A 20806-nucleotide genomic window follows, 5' to 3' on the forward strand; every position below is an offset into this window, starting at 1 on the left:
TCTGTAATTTAGTTGTTCTGGAACAGAACTGTTTTTGATGAATGCCTAATTTGTTTAGAATTCAAGATGAGAATAACTTGTCAGACACTTATTATTCTGTGTCTCCTGCAAAGCAAAGTACACAGCTCTAACAGCTGTTGCACACTCCCCATCAGGCAAGGTAGGGAGACATATATTAAAACCAAATTATGCTGGCATTAACCTCCCTCTCCCGAAGGGCAAGTCATAGAATCAGAGAAGAATTTTGGTTGGAAAAGATCTTAGAAAAAACATCAAGTGCAACCATTAACCCAGCACTGCCAGGTTACCACTAAACCATGTCCCTCAGCACCACATCTACAAGGCTTTGAAATCTTTCCAGGGATGGGGACTCTACCACTGCCCTGGGCAGCCTGTTCCAGGACCTGACAACCTTTTTGGGGAACACATTTTTCCTAACGTCCAACCTAAACCTCCCCCGATGCAACTTAACACTTTCTTTTGTCCTACTGTTTGTTACTCAGGAAAAGAGACCAACACCCCTCTGGCTCCAACCTTCTTCCAAGGGAGTTGTAGAGAGCTAGGTATGTCCCCTCAGCCTCCTTTTCTCCAGGTTAAACAACCCCAGGTCCCTCAACCACTCCTTGAAAGACTTAAGCTCTAGATCCTTCACCAGCTTTGCTGCCCTTCTCCTCTGCATGAGGGAATATTGAGCTCTGCTACCTGTCGATCTATGACAAAGTCCCTAAAGCTTCTTGTTCCTATGATCATATATTCCTGGGATTTCAGACGCTTCCCATAAAGAGTGTGCTCAAGACCTCGACCAAAGCAGCAGCACTATATAAACACAGCTTGCAATAAACCCACAAAAGCACCACGTACATAAACAGCCAACACATTAGCATCAATATTGCAAACCCACAGGAAACAGCCAGCCATTAATTTAGTGAAAGCAGCTTTTAACATCTCTTCTCTTAATACTTAAAGCCTGCAAATATTGGTTTGGCAATTCCACACAAAGCAGAGTCATACACTGAGTGACAACTGCACAGCCCAAGCCCCACACTCCTACCACCAGTGTGCTTTCCCCCTTTCTCTCTCCTGCTTGTTGCAGTCAGTCACTGCATCATGCTGGAGGTGATGAATTTAATCTCTCCCTAGCCAAGGTCATGCTGCCCTGCCCATCAGTGCTGTATGTGGCAAAAACTATGCTATCATTACTAGCACTGCTGCTTATGTTCTCCCTTCCAAAGCCTCATCAGAAACAAAACGTGCCATCTGAAGCAGCAGCCACCAATCTGCATGAGATTATTCAGAAATGTGACCTGAATCTGGTAGGTTTAGATCTTGATTTTGCACAGACCAATAGCAAACCCATCAGGGACTGGAGCTGTAAACAGAAATCAGCAGAACGTGAAAAGCCTTTTCAGCCCCAGCTACCCCAAATTAGACAGACAAGCAGCCTACCCTCTAAGCACAGCTGACCACAAGTGCTTCTCAGCCCAGTTCTGAAGCAAGGACTGCCACTCCCAGCTGCTGCACTGGGAAGGAGTGGACGCTGGTGGGAAACTCCTGAGAGATCCTAATACATCCTTTCCCACACCTCCCAGTTCCTTTTTAGTTTACAACACACTCCTTGCTGTACTGTGAAGGGCAAAATCCAGTTTAAGCCCTGCTTCATGCTCTTACGCCTCTTTTGGTCACACTCAGGATGCATTTCTTGCATCTTCTACCTCTAACCTTCTCTATTCTTCCTCCTCCTTTTTGCCAAGTCAGTGCTTTCTCTTCCAGCTCAACTGTATCCAACACTCTTCAGCTCCTCAATTCCCTCTTTCAAATTTTCCTCTTCACACTTGAATCAGCAATTCCCTAGTTTGTGCAAGAACGCTTTCATCTTTCCCCAACCATCTGGCCCACATCCTTCAGGGCTTTTGTGCTTGCGAGATCATTGTCCCTTGCATGACATCTCTCATCAAAACTCTGCTTCCACCACTCTGTTCTTGACTTTCAACTGCCTCTTCTCCATCTTCCTTCATCCTCCCTTCCCTCATGAATCCACCTGTGAAGATCCTACTTGCAGATCAGTTTCCTTGTCTTCCCAACACTTTTGCCTCCAACGTGCTAGTACTGATGTGCACATGTCCTTGGGTTCAGAAAGGGAATAGATGATGGTTAACCTTCCTCTTTAGTTCTAGTACCCAATTAACTAATTCTGTCTGCTTCCACAGGCCTTCTTTTCTCCTTAGCTCCGTACTTCTAGATCCCTGAACTCATTACTGCACTAGGATGACATATCTGTACTTCCAGACCCTGCCTGGGCTGTCAACCATAGCTCATTCCCACAGTCACATCAGAAACATGTGCCTAGATAAAAACCAGAGGACAGAAGAACACAAGGAGGCAGAAGCCTTATGGTTAGAGACTGACACACCATGTTATTTCGTGGGAACAAACCACTGCTGGGCCAGGAGCTTTCAACAGGAGAAGATGGTCCACACCAGCAGCCTTGCCCCAGACAATGCATTCGTTCCTCATTTTTCCTAACACACATGAGCTGATGCTGCACATCAGCTGCTGTGCTCAACTGGAACAGGCTGACAAATGGTTTCTAAGGTGGACCAAGAGGGATCACTTCTGGATGACATATCTCCTGTCCTCTATGAAGCTCAGCACACCACTGATGCTGCCAGTGGCTTCCCTGGGCTAGAGACTAGAGTTTGTATCCTGTTATTAATTAATTCTCACACAGAAACACCACAAAATAAGCCATTAGCTGGTCCAGCTCCTGCTTCTCTTCCCCTCCCAGTGCCATTAGTTTCAGCCTCTAAAAAGCTGAATGATACAGGCTTAAAACTGACCCAAGCACCCTGATGTTAATATTATAAATTATTAAGTCTTAGTTCTCTAATGCCAATAAATCATTTCTATGTGCACATTTAATTAACAAGCCAATCAGTAAAAACAACTTCTCATTCTCACAGCACATTTTATCAGAGCCACTGCAGACGCATTACAACATTAATTAAGTGTAACAAATGCTGGGGTGAGGTAAATAAAGCATTATCCTACTGTGACACGTGGGGAAACCGAGGCAATCCACTTGCTGGATTTGCCCAAGGTTAATCCAGATGTTCACGAGGTGCCCAAGAGAAAGACCAGGGAGAAACACTGCCAAGAGTTAACTCTCCTAATGAGCATTCCTCTTATGAGTATTTACTGATGAGAAATCTGTTCCTGCTGCTTTCCTCTCCTGAACAGACTAAGGGCACAAACCACTGCTCTTCTCAAGCATGCGAAAACTCAACCCTACACCGCAACAGTCTGCCAGGTGAAGCTCAACACACTGGGTCCAATATGACACAAAGCCAAGGGTTTTGAAGAACACTTAATGACCCTTCCCACTCCCTACATTCACACTTATGCACACATCTAAGTTCATGGGATGCAGGACACTTACCAAGCAGTCATAGGTCCTAGACACACATCAGTTTCTGGTATCTCCCAAGCACTCCAACAATTCATTCACAGGTTCATAGAATCATGGAATGGTTTGGGTTGGAAAGGACCTTGAAGATCATCTAGTTCTAACCCCCTTGCCATGGCCAGGGACACCTTCCACTAGACCAGGTTGCTCAAGGCCTCATCCAACCTGGCCTTGAACACTTCCAGGGAAGGGGCATCCACAACCTCCCTGGGCAACCTGTTCCAGTGCCTCAAATCCTCACTGCTAAGGGTGGTGTGACACTGGAACAGATTGCCTGGTATCAAAGTCCACCTTAGTATGAAATTTCATACTGGGATCTCATGCCAGGGGCATGGGAGAAGAGCAAGAATGACATCGATGCTGCTCACAGCACACTGAACAGTTATGGATTGTGGAAAATATCAAGTGTCCCAAGATCCTCAGTCTTCTACAAACCCATAGCTTAACAGTCTTCCAGGCCACACAAAGTCTGTCCTGCCATCTCCTCCTCCCCTCCCACAACCAGCAGATGACTCTTACAGTGGTCCCAGACAATGGTGGCAGCCACACAATTGGCATACTTCTCTGTGCCCTCAATCTACAGGTCTACATACAGCAGTTTTGTTTGCTTTCCCCATTTGGCACAGAAAAACAGGGGTTCCTGGGACTGAGGCAAGAGCTGACAGTCAAACCAATTTGCCCAAAGTATCAGGGATGGATTTTATGTTAGTGCCTGGCAATCAGCTAGAATTCAGTGCAACAGCTCATATTGGAGCAAGTCCAGCCTTCTTTGTTCCAAAAACCATGAATTGTGCTCAGTATGCAAATTCCATGCTGTGGAAACATTTTAGGTTTCTCAATTATGCAATGAAATATTTCAGATCCAGATGATGCCTGCTGCCAGTCCCTTTAACCCAAGGATGTGCCTCTTGGGAAAACTGGATGGATTTTCACAAGTTCTACCTGAAACCAAGAAGCAGCTCAGCTTATCAACATCTTTGACAACTGGATCTGGAAGAAATTTTTTACACTGAGGATGGTGAGACACTGACTGTCCCAGGTTGCCCAGAGGGGTGCTAGATGACCCATCTCTGGAATTATTCCAGGTCAGGCTGGATGGACTCTGAGTGACCTGCTCTAGTTGCAGATGTCCCTGCTGACTGTAAGGGGGTTGGACTAGATGACATTTAAAGGTCCCTTCCAACCCAAAACAGTCTGTGATCTATAGGACCTGAGTATCACTGTCTCATGATGGTAGGATGCAGAGCCTTCCTTCTCCAAGCAGAATGACACACAAAGTGTTGCTTACATGAAAATAACCACAAAGTCACCAGTCCCAGCATGGCTCCCAGTCTGAGACAGAGCGTGCAGATGATTAAATAACAGGTTTCACCTAATTAAAACAAGACAGAGAAAGACTTGACTAATATTAAGGTATTAAAGCTACCATAAGTATAAAGCCCTGAACTAACCTCTGGAGAAGGTCTTGCAGCTGTATAACTGGTAGGAACATGTGCTGCCAGTGGGACAAGCTGGAAAGAAAAAACTCATACTGTCCCCTCAAAGCAAAATGCACTACACTCAGATGGTGGCAGTCAATACAGGAGAAAGGGTTAACCCTAGAGGAAATGTCAGGAATGAGAAAGGGAGCTGAGCCAAGCCGGGTTGGCTAGGTCAGCAAGAGGGAAACACATTGGCAAGTGCTCATGAGATGGCTGATGGACTGAAGAAATCAATTTATTTAAATCTGATAATGGATTCATACTCTGCTACTGTTTATTTTATACAGTTTGGCTGTCAGCTCTTTGGGACAGGAAGCTGACACTCACTGTCTGTTTGGGCAACACCTAGCAAATTGTATCTCCTGCTTCTTTGCACTGCCCTAATGAAAATCACCTCCACCTCTAAACCTGGCCTGACACGGAGATGTTAAAACAAGACGAATTCTGACATTAGATTTGTATGCTTTAACTGTAATAATATCCGTAAAACATATCCTTTTGTAAGTGGGATTCCACCACCAAACCCAACCCTGATACCACAGTACTGCAAACCAACCATCTTTGAAACCTCTGGACATACATCAAAATCCTGACCACTTTGTAATGGGTATATTAAGGAGTGTGACCAGCAGGTTGAAAGAGGTTGTCCTCCCCCTCCACTCTGCCTTAGTGAGGCCACACCTGGAGTACTGTGTCCATTTCTGAGCTCAACAATTCAAGAGACAGTCTCCAGTGGAGGTTGCAAAGATGATGAGGGGACTGGAGCACCTCCCTGATGAGACTAGAGAGAGCTGGGGCAAGGACACCTCTTACTAAACCAGGTTCCTCAAAACCTCATCCAGCCCAGAATTCCAGGGATGGGGCATCCACAACTTCTCTGGGCAAGCTGTTCCAGTGCCTCACCGCCCTCACTACAAAGAATTTCTTCCTAACGTTCAGTCTGAGTCTCTGCCCTAGTTTAAGACCATTGTCCCTTGTCCTATCACCACATGCCCTTACAAAAAGGGGAGAAAAGTGAGGCACAGCAAGGGAGGGAAAACACCTCATCCCTGGAGGCTGTTTCCATACAGAGGGCTTGGTGGTAAGAACAGAAGAGAGAAAGGTATCTCCCTGCAAGGTGGCCCAGCTTGGACCTGCAAAATCGATTACAGGAAATACATATATATACACACACACACACACACATACACATCTCTCATATTTTATATGCAACTATGTGCCACAGAAGCGAAATCACCAGGACCTGGCAAGATAAAAGAAGGGACAAATTGTTTCTTGCAGAGAAAAATCAAGGCACAAACGTTAACATTAGCACAAGTATGAGCTTCATAAAATTATACCTCTACTAATGCTATTTATAACATACATCTATTTAGGAAAGAGAGCTTTGATTTAAGGAGTGGAAGTTTAATTAAGGTAAAACAAAAGTTTCCATTAATCTTGAAAGAACTCACAACCTGCTGCTCTCCCCCACCATCCAATTCAGCTAATGTCATAACAGGATGAAGCGCAACACCACGTACCTGAAACCTCCCGCAATGCGGACAAGGCCAGGCAAGCTCTACCAAACCACGTGGCCTCCTCCAGGCTTGACAAATAGGATGCTTTCTCTCCTCAAAACACTGCTTCAAAAATGCCCTGAGTGCAGTGGGCAAATATTTTTCCCCAGCCAGGGCATGCAGGAAAATTATGAAGGACAAAAGATGTTGATAAACTTGAGACTGGCAATGAAAAATGGCTAGAGCCCAGACCTGCAGGCAGCAGGGTCTGATGATGGAACACCTCTGCTATGAAGAAAGCTGAGGGAGTCGGGGTTGTTCAATCTGGAGAAGAGAAGGCTCCAGGGAGACCTTATTGAGGCCTTTCAGTACTTCAAGGGGGCCTAGAACAGAGACAGATCTTTACCAGAGCTTGCTGTAACAAGACAAGGTGGTTGTGGTGGTTTGAAACTGTCTTTTTAATTTTTCCTTGCAAAGTTCAGAACAGAGAAAGTGAAAGAATGTAAATAAGTCACTATTGGGTGTAAGAAAGCAAAATAACGATTGTTCTAAACACTTCCATTGGATAGATAGAAATGTTTAAGAACTATTACCCAAAACAAAGTAGGCATTCTGCACATTCTGCGTTCGGCAGTGGGGGCAGTTGCTGGGCTGTCTGGCTGCTGTTTCTTCTTCTCTTCTGGCTGAAGATAACACACTGACCTTGGCAGCTAAGTTAACAACTTTCTGCTTAACTAACTCTGCTTCTCTGTCCAGGGGGGTCTGGGGGGAAGCTCCTGGGAGAGAGAGGCCCCTTTGGGAGGGTCCCCTTGGGGGGAAGCAAAGGGAGATCGATTGTGCTTTTTCTGTTGATTGTATATATTTGTGAATGTTGTGAATTTTGTATATTTGTACATATTCATTGCATTTCATTGTAGATTTTAGACTCTGCTTGTAAATACAGCTTTTCATTTGCTTCCAGACTGGGCTAGCCTGGTTATTGTCGGTGGGGGGGGAATTTCAGCTCACACCGACACAGTGGTGATGATTTTAAAAGAGGGAGATTTTAGACTAGATACGAGGAAGAAATGTTTTACCCTGAGGGTGGCAAGACACTGGTCCAGGTTGCCCAGAGAGGTGGCAGATGTCCCATTCCTGGAACCATTGCAGGTCAGGGTGTTGGGGGCTCTGAGCAATCTGCTGTAGTTGCAGATGTCCCTGCTGACTGCAGGGGGTTGGACCGGATGACCTTTAAGGTCCTTTCCAACCTAAACCATTCTATGCTATCTAAAACTGCATTTAATGTCATGAGTAGAAGCTTGCTCTTGAGTAGTAACTAGGTAAAATTCCAGTTATACTTGAATCTTCTCCTTGCACACGCTCAAGGCATCGAATCATAGAAGCCTTTAGGTTGAAAAAGACCTTTGAAGTCACAGGGTTATGTTCAAGTTTACTCTGTGCTGTTCCTGAGGCACACAGTAAGTACAGGGAAGGATATGGCAGCACAGCTGAGCATCCTCTTGCAGACAGCAGAGCCATCTCCTCTTCACCTACAGCCAAGGTTTAGAGCTGGCTTGCGTCATGCTCAGCATGGGGTCTGTATATCTGTTATGATCTTATGCAAAAGGGAGCTGAACTGGGTCATGTCTACAAGGCTGCTTGGAAAAGAGTGATCTTCTGCTTGTAAACTGGAAGATGCTAGAATCCCTGAAAGAAGGTGTGCTGGAGCCCACAAGCCATTTCTGCAGGCCAGTTTTCCAAGTAAGGCCACAATGTAAAACCTCAGCTTTGATGACCAAACTGTTTGGCTGGCATTGAAAGACAGTACAGTAAATTGAATTTTAATAAGGTCTGACTGTACATAGAAGGAGAGAACTTCATTAAACAAACCCATACAGAGCACAGATGATACATATGGGGTTGCTTCTCCAATATCCTAGTACTGATACTTTCTCCATTGTATTTATCCAGGGGGAGAAAGGAGTGGGAAGAGAAGACAGCCATGCCTTGGATATTAAGAATGATGAGAGCACAGCTTTAGAGCTTTAGTACAATAAATGCAAAGCATGACATCTTCCTGCCTTCGTGCTGCAGAGGCAACTATTCAAAAGAGAATAATGAACTTTGCATCATCTAGAGGATTCCATTGTGCTCTGCTGCCTGCTTCCAAAATCCCAAGCACCCAAAACAGTCCCGAATCCAGACATGAGTGAAACCAGCAACAAAAATGCACCTGAGAAATCAGAAATCACTGGGCCATTCAATTGGTGAAACACAGTTGAGATTTAAAAAACACAGAATGCGATAAAGAAACTCATCAAGGACTCAGATTAAAGTCAGAAGGAAAATGTAGAATGTCTTTAGACAAGTTCATTGATTGTGAAAGGGGTAAAAAAAAAAAATAATCCAAACCTGACAATTCTTACTGTAGGGAAGTTCCCTGTTCTTTCATTCACCTTCTACTTTGCCTCTCCTTGATGTGTTCATTCATGTCCCTGCAACTTGCCCTCCTCTAAGGAATACCAGGAAGCAGCCACTGAATTCTAACTGCTTCTGCTATTCTACTAAATTCCATAGATTTAAATGGGCAAAATTAGCAGCACTCTCCTATCAAGCATTCTCCACAGTGCTGGATGAGAAGTCACCTGAAGCTCTCGATGAGTTTTCTTTTGTTTATGGCCTTTAAATAATTCAGAGAGAGGAGCTGTCAAGCTGAATCTGCAAAGCTCCCTTGACTTTGGACTTACGCTATCAGACTGCCTGCCTATTGTTTATAAAGACAAAAAGGAAAACGTTATGGGATCGTATGTCTGCGTGGGAGGGAGTCAAGGACTAGAAGAACAAGGGCTGTCAGGACAGAAGTCATAAAAAAAGCAGATGGGGAAGAAGCAAGAGTAGGCAGTAGGTGAAATACAGATGTACCAGCAAAGCAGCAAGAGCAAGTTGCCAGTTTGGTTGTGCTATAAATAAATGATGCTAGCAGTTGCTTGTGTAATATGATGTCATTCTTTAACAAGGAAAACCCCAAATGCAAATGGTAACTTTAATTAGCAATTAAAAACACAACTTCTCAGCTACACAGCTGCAGCCACCTCTCCCAGATCTGTCTCACTTCTGCAAACCAGTGACAGTCCTCAGGCAGTGGGCCAGCACTTAATAATCATCCCGAATCTCAGAGAGAGCAATTTCACCCTTTCTCCCTTTCTTTTCCTGGGCTTTTTGGGGAGGCAAAGATTTACTAGGCACCGCTCGGGGACACCAGCAAACTACAGGCAATGGCTCTGGCATCCCAGGGAGCTCACACACTCCAAGGTGCCTTTTAGATTTATTTATTCTGGTGTGGTTTTTTTCAATGACTCTGGGGCACACACGGCTTTGATGGGGTTTTGCACAGTCATTTTCAATCAAAGCTGCAAACCTGGGTTTAGAGCAGATGACTGTTTCTTCAAGCAGCAAGAAGAATTAGGAGGGAGGGTGAAACTTGAGGATATGCAGCTCAGCTCCACCCAGGCACATCTCTCCAATTGGAACATAATCTCCTCCACAGCCAATTCGCTCAACCTAACAAGGACTTGAAATAAAGTGTTTTAATACAAACCCCAGTAACTATGATTACAGTTTTGCTTGAAGCTACCAAGCTGGATTAACTCTTGGCAATTATACTTAGCTCTGGATGCTGCAGACAAAACTCTGCCCAAGGGCTGCTGTGCCCACGTGGTAGGACATTGTGGCGGGGCAGTGGAGTTGCTACCAAGGATACTGCATGTGTGGAGGGGAACGATCTGGTTTAGTTTGCTCTCCTAAAGCAGACAGAGACCTCCACTTTGCTCTAGGAAGACTGCAACAGTGGACAAAATGTGTCTTTTGCCCACAACTGGTTCCAGCAGCTTCCAGTCCTATAAAATGTCATGATTAAAACAACCTTTTACTACACTGTCTTTTATCCCAGACTTCTGACTGCATCAAATCCTAAATGAAACTCATGCAAATAAGCTGAACAAGAGGCTTCAAACAATAGGAAGCTATCATTAAGTGGGAAAGTTTAACTTGGAAAATAAAAAAAACATTCTAGCCAGAAGAAGGAAATGCTATGTGGAGCACCCACACCCTGCCAAGGGCCTTAAAAGTGGCACCGATTGCTTCTTTGTCACTTGCTTGGTGACTGGTGGCTAACAGCAGGGCCTGAAGCTGCAGTGCTGGTAGTAAGTCCCTAAATGTGGCCTTGAATAGACTTCCCTAAACGCCAGGGAACAGCTTGCCAATGATGGGCTGCCTGCCAGCATCCTTACAGCAAGGCCATTAAACAGCAAGCTGCTTTGTGTGGTTTCTCACGTGATGCGTGCATCTGAGACAAGCACTGCCACCTCCCAAATGCCAGTGATCACAGTCCACCCTCAGGTAGGGGGCCTGAAATGAAGTGATGGGCTGTCAGCCTCACACATCACAGCCTGGAAAGCCTCAAGTTAGATGCTTCTCCCCATAGAATGGACCTCTGGAGATCAAGTCCAACACCCCTGCCAAAGCAGGATTGCCTAGGGTGGGTCACACAGGAAGTCACACAGACTGGTCTTGAAAGTCTCTAGGGAGGGAGACTCCACAAACCTCTCTAGGCAGCCTGTTCCAGTGTTCTACCACCCTTATAGTAAAGAAGCTTTCCCTCATGTTGAGGTGGAATGGTCTTTAACTATTGCCCCTTGTCCTATCACAAGACACCACTGAAAAGAGACTGGTCCCTTCTTCTTGACACCCACCCTTCAGATATTTATCAACATTAATAAGAGCTCCTCTCAGTCTGCTCTTTTCCATCATTTCTCCTTGGCCCTCCAAAAGGGTGAAAACTAGATGATGTCCTTATTCCCTTCCAGCCTGGAACTGGAGATTTAGAACAGCCTGACAGCTCTACATACTTGCTGCTAGAAAACAGGACACTGAAAAAAATATGAATTCTTCAAAGCATGGTTTTGCAGTTAGCATTGCTGAAACTGCAGCAAGCACTCAGGACTGGTGGCAGCAAGGAAAGTGACAGATCATGCTGTGGCTCTTCTGGACACGCTGCCCAGCAGGCTCAGGTAATTGGAGCCTGAGCTGGTCCCTCTCTAGGTTCAGGCTCAGGTAGTTGGAGCCTGAGCTCTCTAGGTTCCCAAAGAGTAAACAAAGCTGAAACAAAGCTCTATTAATGTTCCATTCTGGCCATTCTACAAACCCAGCAGCATCTTAGGCAATGGGATACCTTTAAGCCATAAGAGGCTTTTCCAGGTGGAGTTAGCCTTCTTACTGTGAGCCAAGAGAGTTTCTGGCTGATACAGTGCAAAGTTTAACCCTTTCCATATGACACCTCCTAACAACTTCATTCCAAAAAAACCCAGAAAGCATTTTACTTTCTAATGAGCCAGCAAATGGGGAAAAAACATCCTTCTTCCTATAGATCCTTATCTTCCTGTGATGTACTCACAAGCAGCTCTCACATGCTCATGGTGTCTCAGCACTACAAGACCTGAAAAGGCTTTCAATAAAGGGAGATCTAAGTGATGTTCTGCATCACTGTTTAAGGACAATTCAATCATCTTTGCTCTGGATTAAAGTCTTGCTCCCGATTAATCTTAACAGAGCAATGAATTGGAAATCCACATCCCAGGAAGCAGGAAAGATTTTTATCTTTAAACTCAATTCACAAGTAAAAATCGTCTCTTTTACAATGGATAATGCTGCTACTTTTCAAGTTATTTTCACACAGTGGGCATAAAAAAAAAAAACAAACCTCTAGATACCTTAAATTGAAATGACTGTTTTTAACGCCCCCTGTCGTTTTGAATGCATGCAAAGACTAACAATACTGTATCAAAAAGAGGAGCTCAACAATCAAGAAATCCATTAAGCTACCAACGACACTAATAGCAAAAAGAGGAAGTTTAAAAGGTTCAAGTATGTAAAGAAAAAAAAAAACCTACTGAGATTACAGCAGCGAACAAAACCCCTTGTGTTGTGACACAGTACCTCTGATTTTATAGTACCCTCCGGCTACATAAATATTAGAATAGAAATCTGAGCTCTGCTTACAAAGGGTGAGGGAAGACAAACAAACACTTCTGCCATTTAAGTCTTTCAGCTAATCTGCTTCATGCTCCCTTGATTTTAGAGATACTTTCTGAAGAGATACTGCTGTTGACTTGCTCCTCGCCAGACACCACAGAGTCAAAGCTGGAGAGCATGGCAGATACCCCCTGCTTTTCTCTTGTCCTGACAATGCCTCAAATGTTTCAGAGCAGAGACAGTGAGAAATACAAGACAAAAAAAGCAGTGGATATGGGAAAACAAAAATAACTGTCCTCTGTCAGGACTACACGTGACTATCTCTTGTCACAGCAAACTCAGGTGTACTGCTGCTGCACAAAAGCTCCTGTCAAGAGTTCACCATCATCTACTACCCTAATCCATAGCTTCCAAGGAAGAAATAAATTATAGTCTAGAGAAATGGCCTTTAAAAAAAGAGCCACACATATGGCACGTACACAATATGTGCTTGTCTGGATAAGGAGAGACAGAGATGATGGGGTTTGGCGTGCGTCACATTCATTACTTCATTAGCTCTGATTTGTGGTGAGCTGGGCTCCAACTCCACATTCAAATGTTAGCCAAAATTAATACAGAAGCCCCAGCCTGGCTGAGGATACACTTGCCTGCACCATAAACTCACCTCGTATGTGCTCACAAAAGAAAACAAAGGAGACTTCCAAAAATCTGTACAAAAATGAGTTTTCATAGCTGCACTCCAGAATGGGGATAGCAACAGCCAAAGATGTAGTGATCGTGGTGGGCTTACAAAGAGGAGACTTGGTATCCACTTCCATGCAGAGAGCTCTGCCCTCAGAGAAAAAACAAGGAGTGTTACAATGGGAAGAGGAGGGATGGGTGCAGAAGGTGGCCATGAGATACGGAGAGGGTCTGAACTTGCCTTCAAGAATATGCTGGGAAACATATTCTTGATCCCAACTGGATCCCTTCACACTGTAAAACCATACCTCCAGCCAAACATTTATCTAAAAGCAGTCTCTACAGCAGTGTTTTTCTTACACAAACACCTGAGCAGCAACAGAGCGACTTCTCACATTGTGGATCTTTGCTTACTTTTGACTATATATATATATATATGTATATATTCTCAAATTTCGAAACAAAGCAAACTCCCAAGTTCCCAACACAGGCTGCTGCCTGCAGTAACACCAGAACAAAAGTTTCACAAGCTAACTCCTGGTTTACTTCAGATTTTCACACATTTATTAGCAATTTAGATTTCTTCTTTTGTATTGTCAAGCCAAGTGTGAACCTAACGAAAACAGAAAGCCAACAGGGAGATGAATACTTTTGTACTAAAAAAGGACATTTGTGTTTCACTTCCAGCTCCTTTTCTCGACATTTTTCTTTCGTTCCTCCTGGCCCAAACTTATCTTGCCAAGTGCTGGAATTAACGTCCAAGTTGTAAAGCAAGGCACACACAGAAGTGCTATTAACTTCCCTTTTTGATCAACAATATTTCACTCTAACTGACTCAAGGTGTCCCTCAAGCACATACTCCCAAAACCACACTGCCTTGCGGTTGTTTGATGGTCAGAATAAACTTGGCCAGAGCAGCCTGCTCTGTAGAAGGTCTCTCTTGAAGAAAAAGGGCAACGAATTCTCAACTAACTAGCACAGAAATTAGGAAGAAAAAAATTAATGTATGCCTGATTTATACCAGGAGACTTGGCTGGTGATGCTGAGTCTCTGCCAGCACCAGGTAGTGAGGAGGAACACAGCTTCTCTGGTGGACAAGTTCACCATGAGCAAGCAATATGCTCTTGTAGTCAAGAAGGCCAACAGGATCCTGGGGTGCACTGGAAAAGAGTACAGCCAGCAGGTGGTAGAGGGAGGTTCTCATCTCCATCTGCTCTGCCCTAGGGAGATCACATCTGGAATATTGTGTCCAGTTCTGGAATCACTAAGAGAGACAAGAAACTACTGGAGAGATGCCAGCAGAGGCTACAGAGATGCTGAGGGGACTGGAGCAGCTCTCTGATGAGGACATGCTGAGAGACCTAGGGCTATTTAGCCTAGAGAAGAGCAGCCTAGGAAGGGATCTGCTCAATGGCTAAACAAACATCAGGGGGCAAGAGCACAGAGCCAGATTATTTTCAGTGGTGCCAGTGATAGGACAAGGGGAACAGGCACAAATTGGAACCCAGGAGATTCCACTGAAACATGAAGAAAAAATTCTTTCCTGTGCGGGTGCTGGAGCCCTGATGCAGGCTGCCTAGAGAGGCTGGGGACTCTCCTTCTCTGGAGACATGCCAAACCCACGTGGACATTGTGAACCTGGGCAACATGCTCTGGGTGACCCTGCTTGAGCAAGGAGGTTGGACCTGATCTCCAGAGGGCCCTCCCAACCCCTACCATGCTGGGATTCGGTGATTCTCCTTCCCATTCTGCAGTTAATTTATGTGCTCTGCAGGTTACAGATAAAAGTAACTTTTTGGGGTTTATTTAATGAATCTGAACCAATCTTTCTTCCCAGTATATGTAATGGTGCTTATCTCTCCTCCAGTATCTCTGGTTATTAGAAATAAATGGGAAACACCACACTGGCTCATCTCCCAACTCCCCAGGCTGCCCAGGCTATAGCACTCTGCCTAACGTAATGTTTGTTTCAAACATACTGAAGTCAAACTAGAATATCCAGTATGGCACAGCTCTGGATATTCTACAGCTCTCTCCTCTCCAGCTTTAGCCACTAGGTAAAGAGTTTGGGAAGCAATTCTGACATACAAAAATATGAGACAATTGTCTGCAGAATTCCAAACACCTTGTGCAACTCCATTCAGCTGCACACCCCTCAATCTAACAGTATCACTTCTGTCTAAAAAAAACTAATTAAATTACCAAGCCTATCTTCCTGCCATCCTGGCTTTCCTCTTTCTTAGGAAGAGCTGATTATTATAATTCTGTGTGTATCCTATATAAAATAATTACCTCGCCTAATTACATACGCAGGTAGTTTCAATTCAGACACGCGATTGCTTTCAAAGGAGCAACGGATTTCATTCAGTGCACATCGCTGGCTCGTCCAGCATTAGCTACAATTAGATGATCGAAGCACACCAAAACAGTCTGAGCAGTTGTTTGTACAAAGAGCGTCATAAAATTAGTTGACCTGCTGGAAAGTAGCTCTGTGGAGAAGGACCTGGGAGTGCTGGTGAGCAACAAGCTCACCATGAGCCACCAATGGGCCCTCATGACCAAGAAGGCCAATATTCTCCTGGGCTGCATTCAGAAAAATTTGGCCAGCAGATTGTGAGGGAGGTTCTCCTCCTGCTCTGCCCTAGTGAGGACATATCTGGAGTGTTGTGTCCAGCTCTGGACTCCTCAGATGAAGAGACAAGGAACTAGTGGAGAGACATTGATGAAGACTACAAAGATGATTAGGAGACTGGCAAGAAAAGGCTGAGAGATCTAGGGCTGTTTAGCCTGGAGAAGAAAAGACTGATCAATATTTACAGGGCAGATGTCAAAAGGATGGGGCCAGACTACTTTTAGTGGTGCCGGCCACAACACAAGGGGCAACGGGCACAAACAAAGTCAGGAGGATCCATCTGAACAGGAGGAGAAAATTCTTTGCTGAGAGGATGTTGGAGCCCTGGAACAGGCTGCCCAGAGAGGTTGTGGAGTCTCCTTCTCTGGAGAGATTCCAAATGCACCTGGACACTGTGATCCTGGGCAAGCTGATTTGGGTGATTCTGCTTTAGCAGGGGTGTTGGACTAGATGACCTCCAGAGGTCCCTTCTAACCCCCACCCACTGGGATCCTGTGAAAAGCCTTAATTCTTGCTTTACTAACATGCAACACAACTGGCATTAAGCCGGTCACAAGTTACTGGGTTTCAAAACACAGTGGGGTTTTTCTACTATTAACAGCAGGGCAGAAAGCACATGAAAACCTTCAGAGCAGTTGCCCAAAGCCAAGCAGTAATAGATTAATACAGAGACCTACATAAAGCTTTTGCAGAGAAAACCACCTGTGCATAAATGCCTCTACTTCCATTTCACTCAGAGGTTAAATTATCTGATCTAAATCTTGCACTGGGAAGGGAAAAAAAAAAAATCAGTTCATATTTTTTCCACCTCATTTAGACTCTGTAAAACATTAAATCCCACCATTAAAACTGCTTAATTGGGAGCACCAGAGTAAAAGGTTGATGCCGCTCATGAGCTGCAACTACTGAATGGTGGTGGCCCAGTTAGACTTGCTATCAGGAGATGTGCTGAAGAACAGAGTGGAAAAAAGACAATGTGAGGTTGGTTGGTCTGTAACTGATGCAGTGTCAGTTGTTAGAGGGAACGAGGTTATAAACCCACCTTCTAACAGCAGCCACAGCAGACCACCAGTGGTGAGGGTTTCAAACGCCCTCAGTATGGGAATGCTGCAATAAAACCAACTTCAAAGGCCACTGCCAGTTAGCCCAATGCCAGTGACTTTTCAAAGCCTTCCTCAGTCTCTCACTCTGTTCTTGGTTGTCTGAAACCAGAGTCCTCCTTTAGCAGTAAGTATTGAGAAGCTCAACTTAATCCCTGCAGCTCCTATCTGAAATGACTCCTGTCATCTGCTTCATAAGAAGACACTTTGTGAGATTACCTCTGAGCATTCAGACTGCATCTCACTGGCACTTTGTGCCAACCAGAGACTTCAACAGAGAGATGGCACTTCAAAAAAAAAAAAAAAGCGGCAGCAGAACTTCACAGTGGAAATGATAGAAAAGGCTGCTCATACAGGAGGTGCTCTGACTCAGAGGAGACCAACTTTCATTGTAGTCTGAGATCGGGCAATAGATGCTGGCTCAGTACCTGCAGAACTTGCCTGGCTCCTACAATGACTTACTGCTCTCAGAGAGCTCTGCTCCAGGACACTGTACAATAATAGACATCGTAAAACCCCAGCAAATACTGAGGTGAATCTTCCATCCCAAAGGCTAAGATTTCTACGGGAAGAGGGTGAGCACATCCACCAGCCTCATTCCCAGGGCAACAGACGGTGTGATGTTCACAAGCCAAAGGCGCAACACTAAGGACAAGCATGGGAAGAGAGGAGTTTAACATTGACAACCAGCAGGTTTCCAGGAACCACCTGAAAAAAACCCCACAAAACAACAACCCCAATCCTTTCACCAGGCTAACCAATTACTTAATCAGCATTCCTAGAACCCACCAGGACACATACTGGAGTGCAGAGCAAGGGGCCCAACAGCAGCACTGTAGAGGTCAGGTGGGAAGGGAAAACTCTGTCCAACATTTAATTCAAAAGCAAATGCTCTCTGAATATGAATCCGCTCTTTTTCCTCTCTCTACTCCAACACACAAGGTAAGGATGACCCTGAGTATCACCCTGATGCAAATAATTTCCTATTTTGTTGTGCTGTTGAGACTTAGCTTACACACAACACCTACTACTGTGCTTCAGCTTGAACCTTGTAACACTACGGTTCAGGAGGGAGCTAGGGATGGAGTCAGGAATAAAGTCCAGGTTCTAGGTGAATTCCAGCCTTGAGTTCATCTGTTACAAAACTCATACTTGAATAAAGAATTGATGGTTACTAAAGCAGCAGAGTCCCAACAGGAGAGGAACATCAACTTACAAGCCTAATGACAGCTGCAGAGAGGCTTCGTTGCCTCCCCAGTTCTCAGTGTGTATCACAGCAATATAATTTGTGATTGTGTTGGGATTCTCTTATTTTTTAAAGCCTAGGAAACAACAAGAGCCTGCTCAGACCTCTGCTTGTACCAGCAATCAACTGCAATCCATTATCTCTACAGCTGCACCATTGGGATCAGCTGCTGGAACTCTAATGTCAACAGCACTCAGAGTGATGTCGACCATAATGTCATTCGCTTGCTCTAGGAAAGAGATGACTCGAATAAGGAGGACTGCAGTCCTACCTACAGTACATTGTCTACTTCTCTTGGCACTGGAAGAGACACGTTGGTAAGCAAATATCAGCTGTGAAAGTCTGAAGGAGTAAATGCTGCCTTCATTCAAGAAACATGAGCGACTTTGATCTGCCTCCACTTCTAAAAAGCCATCAACCCCTTGGCAATTTTCTGCGATTATGCAGGGGGGGAAAAATACAATCATCTACGCTTCACCTTGCAGAAGGAGAGAGAAATTGAGTTTGGAAATGTAAACTTAAAACCAACAAAGAAGAAAGACCTGAGCTGCCTACATTTCTTGGAGAAGCTATTCTTAAAATAGAAGCTGGAATGATAACAGAGTGCTGCAGTACCACAGGGGACCTGAACTTCCAGAGCCGAACAAAAGCGACAGATTCATCCTCTCACAGGCTCACCCCCTCTGTTCACAGTGGTGGCAGGGCCAGTTGCTCTGCCTCTAGAAAAGGAAGAGTTAACAGAGGTGCTGAGGAACCAGCTACCTGCTGCCATGCACCTGGAGCCCTGAAACAGCAAAATAAATGGTGCAATAACCCTTTCCCCCCCAAACACTGAGGTTGGGAATCGCCTGGCTCTCTTCACCCCTGTCCATGCTTGACTGGAAGGAATGGCTGATAGACTGGAAGACTGTGCAGCTAATTCAGGAAGATCTGACAGGCTGGAGGGCTGGGCAAAGGGGAACCTAAGGAGGTTCAACATAGGTATGTCTAGAGTCCTGCAACTGAGGAGGAACACCACCATGCACCAGTACAGGTTAGGGGCTGACCTGATGGAAAGCAGGTCCACAAAAAAGGATCTTGGCGTTCTGGTGCACAGTAAGTCATCCATGGGACAGCAATGTGCCTTTGTGGCCAAGAGGGCCAATGGTATCATGGGATGCATTAAGAAGAGTGTGGCCATTGGGTAAAGGGAGGTTCTTCTCCCCCTCTACTTTGCCCTGGTGAGACCATATCTGGAGTATTGTGTCCAGTTCTCCCCAGTTCAAAAAGGACAGAAGCTATGAGGACGATTAAGGAACTGGAACATCTGTCTGATGAGGAAAGGCTGAGAGAACTGGGGCGGTTCAGTCTGGAAAAGGAAAGACTGAAGGGACCAGTCTCTTTTCAGTAGTGTCCTGTGATAGGAGAAGGGGCAACGGATGCAAACTGGAACACAGGCCGTTCCACCTCAACATGAGGAAAAACTTTACTGCAAGGGTGATGGAGCACTGGACCAGGCTGTCCAGAGAGATTGTGGAGTGTCCTTTTCTGGAAACTTTCAAGATCCATCTGGATAAATTCCTATATGACCTGGCCTAGGTGTTCCAGCTTTGGCAGGAAAGGTTGGACTCAATCTCCAGAGGTCCCTTCCAACTGCTACCACTATGATTCACTGACTATGGCATCTAGCAAGTGACTTGTCCCCACTAGGGTGAAGCTCAGAGGGTGTGCTGCAATCAGGGAGATGGCAATAAGGCAAGTACATTTACCAATATTCTTCTAGAGAAGACTCAAAATGAAACACTTTCTCCCAGAGCCTGTCATTTGCATAATCACATTATCAAGATGGTCTTTCACATGGACCCAACTGTCAACACACTGAGATTTCAATATACTGCATGAACTGTTAATAATAGAGAATGATTTTTTTTTCTCCTACAAAGTAATCCACAGTTAGACTCCAAGGATTATGATGAAGAGCAAAATACTGTTAACCATTTGAGTATTTAATTAATTCTCCTCAGCCATGAAAAAAAAAAATAAGAGCCCAAAAGGAGTATGAAAAAAGATACAGGTGTGAAAGTCTGCGAGCACGTTCAGCACAAAGGAGCACACACACTGAACTTGTGACATCTCTTCTCTGCAAGGTAGAAATTATTCTGCATATGAAAACAGTTTTCAAGCAGCATATAAAACAATCCATACAGTGTGCTGGTATGCATAAGTAATATGCTAAGATTTTGAGGGGAAAAAAAGGGCTTCAAGCATGCATGATGTACGATGTGGCTTTTGATAGTCTGGGTTCCACTTGTTTTTAACAAAGATTTGAGGTTTTCAAATGGGTAAGGGAGTGACAGACATGAAAAAAGAAAGATGGAAGAGAAATAAAATACATTTACTACCTAAGGAAAGTGCAAAGCAGCATAAAAAGAGTCATAGAAAACTTCTTGTTTAAAGCATTGCCAACGGCCAGAGAGCAGAGGGCATGTCAAAGAGGAGTGGGAAGCCATCAGACTGACAGGCGTGAGCTCCACAGCACACATGCTGCTGCGCGGCTTAGCTTCCACAGGAGGGAAGAAAAATCTTTGAAGTTTTTCAGGAGGGGGAGAGCAGCCCATAGAATAAACCCCATCAAAGTCACATCTGCGTTTTTTTTTTAGAACCTGATTGTTTTCAGCCTCCATAAACCATGTGTATTTCAGTCAAGGGAGAGAGA

The 20806-nt window shown here is 44.7% G+C and overlaps 1 protein-coding gene and 1 non-coding gene across 2 annotated transcripts in view; both read right to left on the reverse strand.

The window, feature by feature from the left end:
- The window catches only part of COP1 (COP1 E3 ubiquitin ligase), a 159794-nt gene that overhangs the window by 13224 nt on the left and 125764 nt on the right, over positions 1-20806 (reverse strand). The window lies entirely within an intron of this gene.
- LOC128969763 (small Cajal body-specific RNA 3) lies at positions 10185-10317 on the reverse strand. Its single transcript, XR_008489176.1, has one exon. It is a non-coding gene; the product is annotated as a small Cajal body-specific RNA 3 (non-coding RNA).

The sequence above is a fragment of the Indicator indicator genome, chromosome 10 (assembly GCF_027791375.1).
Source record: "Indicator indicator isolate 239-I01 chromosome 10, UM_Iind_1.1, whole genome shotgun sequence".
Classification (NCBI taxonomy): domain Eukaryota; kingdom Metazoa; phylum Chordata; class Aves; order Piciformes; family Indicatoridae; genus Indicator; species Indicator indicator.